The sequence below is a fragment of the Neomonachus schauinslandi genome, chromosome 5, assembly GCF_002201575.2.
Source record: "Neomonachus schauinslandi chromosome 5, ASM220157v2, whole genome shotgun sequence".
Classification (NCBI taxonomy): Eukaryota; Metazoa; Chordata; class Mammalia; order Carnivora; family Phocidae; genus Neomonachus; species Neomonachus schauinslandi.
In genome coordinates this window covers 42,476,545-42,482,544 of record NC_058407.1, presented here as the reverse complement: position 1 = coordinate 42,482,544, position 6,000 = coordinate 42,476,545, and positions in this window count along the sequence as shown.

Below are 6,000 nucleotides of genomic sequence, written 5' to 3'. Positions count from 1 at the left end.
TCAAGTTCACGTCTGCAGTATACTTTGAAAAGGGTAAAAAACATACAAAATGATAACTCTTACTCTAATTTTAAACTAGCCATACAAGCTACATAATACTACTTCATGGAAAGAAATCATGTGGTTAATCATTCTTACTTCTTTCACCAAAATCAACTTTTTGTGGGGCAATTACCTTATGTGGGGCAACATTTATGGGGCAAATGCTAGTCTGAATAGGGTTCCTCTGAAGATGTCCATGTGCTAATCACTGGACCCTGTGAATATGTTTACCTTACATGACAAAGAAGACTCTTCAGGTGTGAGTACATAAAGGATTTTGAGGTGTGGAAATTATCCTGGATTATCTGGAGGGCCCAATGTAATCACCAGGGTCCTTATAAAAGGGGGGCAGGATGATCAGAGGAAGAAAGAGAGGATGTAAGAAGGAAAGCCAGGTTAGAGAGGAGTGAAGATATTAGATAGCTGGCTTTGAAAATGGAGGTAGAGGTCATGAGCAGTCTCTGCAAGTTAGAAGAGGCAAGGAATGAATTTTCCCCTGGAGCCTCCAGAAGGAACCAACCTTGCTAACATCTTGATTTTAGACCTGTAGGACTCATTTTGTGCTTTTGACCTCCAGAACTGTTGTTTCAGACCACTATGTTTGTGGTAATTTTTTACAGTAGTAATAGTAATAGGAATTTTACAGTAATAGGAAACGAATGCTTGTACTTCTCTACCACAAAGTGATGTAAATTTATTTTCTTTACTCTCTTCCTAAACCTTTATGAGTTTTGATTTTGCTGCAGTAAGCAGATGAAAAAATGTGTTAATGCAAACAGTATTCTCTGATACAAAGAATAAAATAGAATGGATGGTCCAATTAGCATTTATGAGGCAAGTGGTAAAAATGCATGTAAGAGAAGGTTGAAAATAATGAACTTGAACAAAAATGTACAAAACAAAAATCAGGTGAATATCTCAGTCATGCAAATTTTGAAGATTTTTACACTTCAATCTTATATTACTGAGGATACGTTGTTTAACAATTCATACTTTCTTTTTCTATTATTAGACTTGGAGTTATTTTAATAGTAAACTTTTTTTTTAATTTTTAAGGAAAGATAGCATGACATTGTGTCAGCATAGAGTTAGACTGACATTAAAATCCTCATTTTTGACACTTCCTTGTAATGTAAGCTTGGGTAAGAACTTAATCTTTCAGAGCCAATATTTCTAGTGTGTAAAATGAGTTTAATGTTAGCACCTTTCTCATCTCCCTATATTAGGTAAAACATGGTTATTCAATACATGGTAGCCATCGTTGTTACTATTAAAATGTAGTTTCACTGAGGCCCAGTGAAATCCTGAAAGATACCCCAGCTCTTCACTAATTTATCTGTATGGCTCCATTTACCCAATTCCATAGCCCCCTCCCCTAAAGCCCCACACCCCAAGACTAGATTTCTACTCTAAGAGTAATCAACAGTAGACATATTCTGAAAACATCACAAATCATTCAATTTAAAAATAATTTGACTTTTTTTTTCTGAGTTACCTTTCACAAAGAAGCAACTTTTTAAAGTTGTTATTGTTTTGGTAGGGGGTGGAGAGAAGGTTGTTGTTTGCTTTTAATCACATCACAAAAGCTGTTGTATTTGCCATGAAGATTAGCAGCCAACAAACCCAAGTTGAAATAGGGGTGCTGAGCAATCAGTTAAGTGATTTTCTCCACACATCAACTACACAATTATTTATACCTTAGAAACTATTGTAGCCATTTCAAATCACTATAGGTCACTTTAAATAACCATCATTCATTTGCAAATAACAAAAACAACAAAATTTAAATCCTCTGTCCAGGACCTTCTAGTCCCTGTACTTCCCCAAGCTTGACAGTCATTACTCTTCACTTATAATTAACTCTTTTCATGTCCCTAATAAACTGTCAAGTCCATGAAGGTTGGTATCGCATGTCCTTAATATAGGAGATACTTAATAAATATTTATTTAGTCAATAAAGAAATTAATGCACAGTCAAATACCTGTACACATTTTAAACATATTCTTCATTTCCTTTCTCTGAACCTAACTATGACAGGATCACAATGCCACATATAAATTCTGTCCTCAAACAATAGATAAAGCATTCAAAGCATGAATGGTAGTTATTACTCTTCACACTATACTGTAAGCCTCATAAAGGCAAGGGCTATGGTTCTGCTCACCTTGTATCTAAGCATTTAACAGAAAGCCTAGAAAACAGTAGGAACTTAAATATTTGTTAAGTAAGTGAATTCAGTCAACTCAGACAGGAGTTATTTCAGAATTATGTAGCATACAAATGGTTCATTGGATATAACAGGAATATTCAAGGGGCAACCATCATTTGTGGAACACTCCAGGATCTATTACAATCCAGAATTAGAGCTATGAAGCTACTGACACCTTATGTCAAAGAATCTTGAGATTTGGACAGGACTGCAGAGATAAAACAGCTCGACCTTCTGATTTTCAAACTGAGGAATCTGAGACCCCAAAACGGGCACATTTACCTTGCCAAATTATTTGCCAGTTATTACTGAGCATGAATTTACACCAGTTTCAGACCTCTTTCTAATACTACACCCTTGCTTATACAGGACAGAAGAAAGAGGGGAGTTAGCTGCAGAGACTCAAGAGCGCCAGAAACCTAAAATTGGTGGCAAAAGAATCAGAATTTCAAATAAATGGCATGTGAGCAGATCTTTGGAATGCATACCAAAGTTTGTCCTGGTCCTACAGCATGGAATATACAGTTGGGTTATGCTGGGGACGAGAGGTGGTAGGAGCAGGGAAAAGCACTTCTGAATGGCTCTGTCCCCACCCAATCTGCTGCCAAGTCATGAGATATTACAGCTAGCATGTAACGAATATTGTTGACTAACAGATTCAAATCTTACCATATTATCTTTATTGCTACCAAAAAGAACTGAACTCACCTCCCACTTCTCTCATTTTTTAAGGATGATTATTTCCAATTGCAATTATCACCAGTTCTCTTTTGGTTAGTGACATTAGTGGTTATAATTTGCTTACACCAAATCAGAACATAAAGCAAAGTGAAGAATAAATTTATCCAATCCATCCCATAATCAAGGAAAGAGGAAAAAGTTTTAGTATTTAACCTCCATGCAGGTGAGGACCAAGTTTATCTTGGGGCCCAGGTGATAACAGACCCAAGTATCTGAATGAACCTGGCATCATTCTTAATTTCATAGTAACTGTCTGTACATCCACTCCCCACAAAGTTAAGATTATACATCATTGCAACCTGCAAAGTACAACTAATGCTCCGCCCTCTTCCTATCTTAGATTCATGGACTGGGGTGGGACACACGGGACATCCAACCTGACTTGACCCAATAAGCTGGGTAAAGAGCAGTTCCACAGTGGGAAGGATGAAAAAGTTACCAACGAGGGCAATTCCACCGAGAACCTCCAGACAGGACAAGCTGGAAAGGTACAGTTCCCAGTAGACTCCAGCCCGCGGCTGCAGGTTGCCTAGCAACAGGCGTCCCCACGCCGGGCCGCCAAACCCTCTCTCCCTTCCAGGGAAGAGATGATCATCGGCCCAAATCTTTCGTTCCTTCCACGCCACCTCCTGCCCCATGCTGTGTAGGGTCGTTTCTCCGACAACCCGGCCCGCGCCGCGAGCTACCCAGCCGAGGTACTTACCGGAGGGCGGTGTTGAAAACCTTGTAGCGGCCTCTGAGCCCCGTCCGGGGACTAGTTCCGGGGCGTCTCTAAATCCCGGCGGGGATCTGGAAGAGGACTCCCTCATCTGGGCTTCTTCGACTCAGAGAGAGAGAGCCAAAGCCCGGCCCGGATCCAGACGGCTGTTGTATAATTCTTCTTTAAGTGAGTTCTATTTAACATATTTTATAGAGCATCTACCAGGAGTTCAGATCCCAGAGAGATGTAATGAGGGGAAAAAATTATGTTGTAATATCCACTCTCAAGGAACTTGCAATTATTTAAAAAGACAAGACCGCTTTATAGTATTATAGAGAGATATATAATTATATATACATAAATATATAGATGTATAGAGATATAAATGAAAATTCTAATACAATGGAAAGGGAACAAGCCTAGGAATCAGGAAATTTCCATTTTATTCTTTGCTCTGCATACAATGTCTTTGGTCATCAACTCATCAATAAAAGGAATGGTCTGATTTGAGAAATTTCTTAGGTTCCATTCCACTGTAATATACCCATAACTTTTCTGAATTACACAGCCAAGTGTCAGATACTCAAAGTAGAACTAAGACCCTCTGAAGCCTAATCCAGTTCTCCAACCACAAAATCAAGTTGTTTTTCTACTCTAGAGTCTTTTCAAAGTTAGTTCCCCTAAAATGTATATATTTAAATTTGCAGGTTGGAGTCAGTTTTGTAGTAAAAATACAAATATATATATTTGTATTGCGATGTGTATAAGGTAATTAACTCCTTCTATTTCTTCCTTATATAAAATTCATCCACCCATTCCCCCCTCACAGAAAGAAAAGCAAAATTAAACTGGAAAAAGAAAGTAAAAATGAAACAAAAAACTCAACTTCAAATTGTAAAAAGTTTTTAAAGAACTTAAACAATTCCAATGCCCAACTAACCTTGCCCATTCCACAGATAAATATTCAAGAAAATAACATGAGGACGTATCCTTCCTGGCACTTAAGCTTATTACACCTAAATTGCTTCAGTATTCCTGAATATAGTTCTCTAAGCCGTTAAGATTATGGTCTAAAAAGCACATTTATACAATCCAGACATTATGTCTATTACAAAAGCAATAATACTGGATTATTATTGATTATATAGAGAGAGGAGAAACACATTTTCCTCTTACCCTTTGAGTTCTTCCAGCTGGTTTAAGAATTAAACTGACACAAGACAGACAAAAGGGAAAAAGATAAGGCATGTGCACACAGGGGCCCAATAATGAAATTGAGACCTAAAGAAATGACCAAAGCAGGCAGTTTTTATACTTTTTGGACCAAGAGACAATAAATCTGTGAAGTATTGAGAAAACAAAGAAAACTTAACTTTGGGACTTTAGTAAATTATTCTAAGCAGAATTTGGGCTGGGATAGTATATTAGTAAAAAGTAACAAGGGTGGTTTATGCAGCCTTCTGGGCTCTAAATTTCCTCTCTGGTGATAAAGATGTCTCTTACGTCCTGATATAGGAAGGGTCCTTTCACATGGGACATTTATTTCTTGCTTTCTGGAAACAAAGCAGGGAGCAGGTAGGAGTGTTCTTCATTGGCTGTTTTTTAAGTAACTTTTATTTAAAATAATCAGTATAACAAAGTGGCACATTTTGGGGGTGGCCTGCCTTTAGCCCATACATATAAATTGTACATTTTTGCCAATTTTCAAAAAAATTAATCATAAAAGTTCTGCTGTTATTACAGCCAATTAATTTCTTCAAACACAAAACAATACTAAATTAGCCATGTGTTAACCTAGATTATTTGCAGATCTAAAATAATCTGCATTTGAAGGTCAGCAAGCATCCATTGGACACCTACTATCTGCAAATATATCCAGTGTTAGAAAAAGTAAAGTATATAAGCCAACCTAGTATTTACTGCCTTTCAAACTGAGTTTAAAATATTTATTGAGCCTCTAGTATGTATGTGATGAATAAGATAGTTCTTAAAGAAGCTTACAATTGTATACAACATTATTAGAAAGTTAAGGAGTGCTCATTTCCTAATTAATAATATTTATTGAGGGCATAAGTGTTCAGTAGCTGTTCTGGGATCTATAGATAGATATAGCAATAAAGCAAATAAAACCATTGTTTCAGTGAAGGTTAAAATCCGTGGTAAATAATATCATCTCAGGTAGCAATTAATGTGAAGAAAAATACAACAGGTTACTGGAGAGACACTGACAGAAAGGAAAAATTGTAGGATCATGTATGGCTTTGCTGAGGGGAATTCTGCAGACAAAGAGAACAGCAAGTGCAAAAG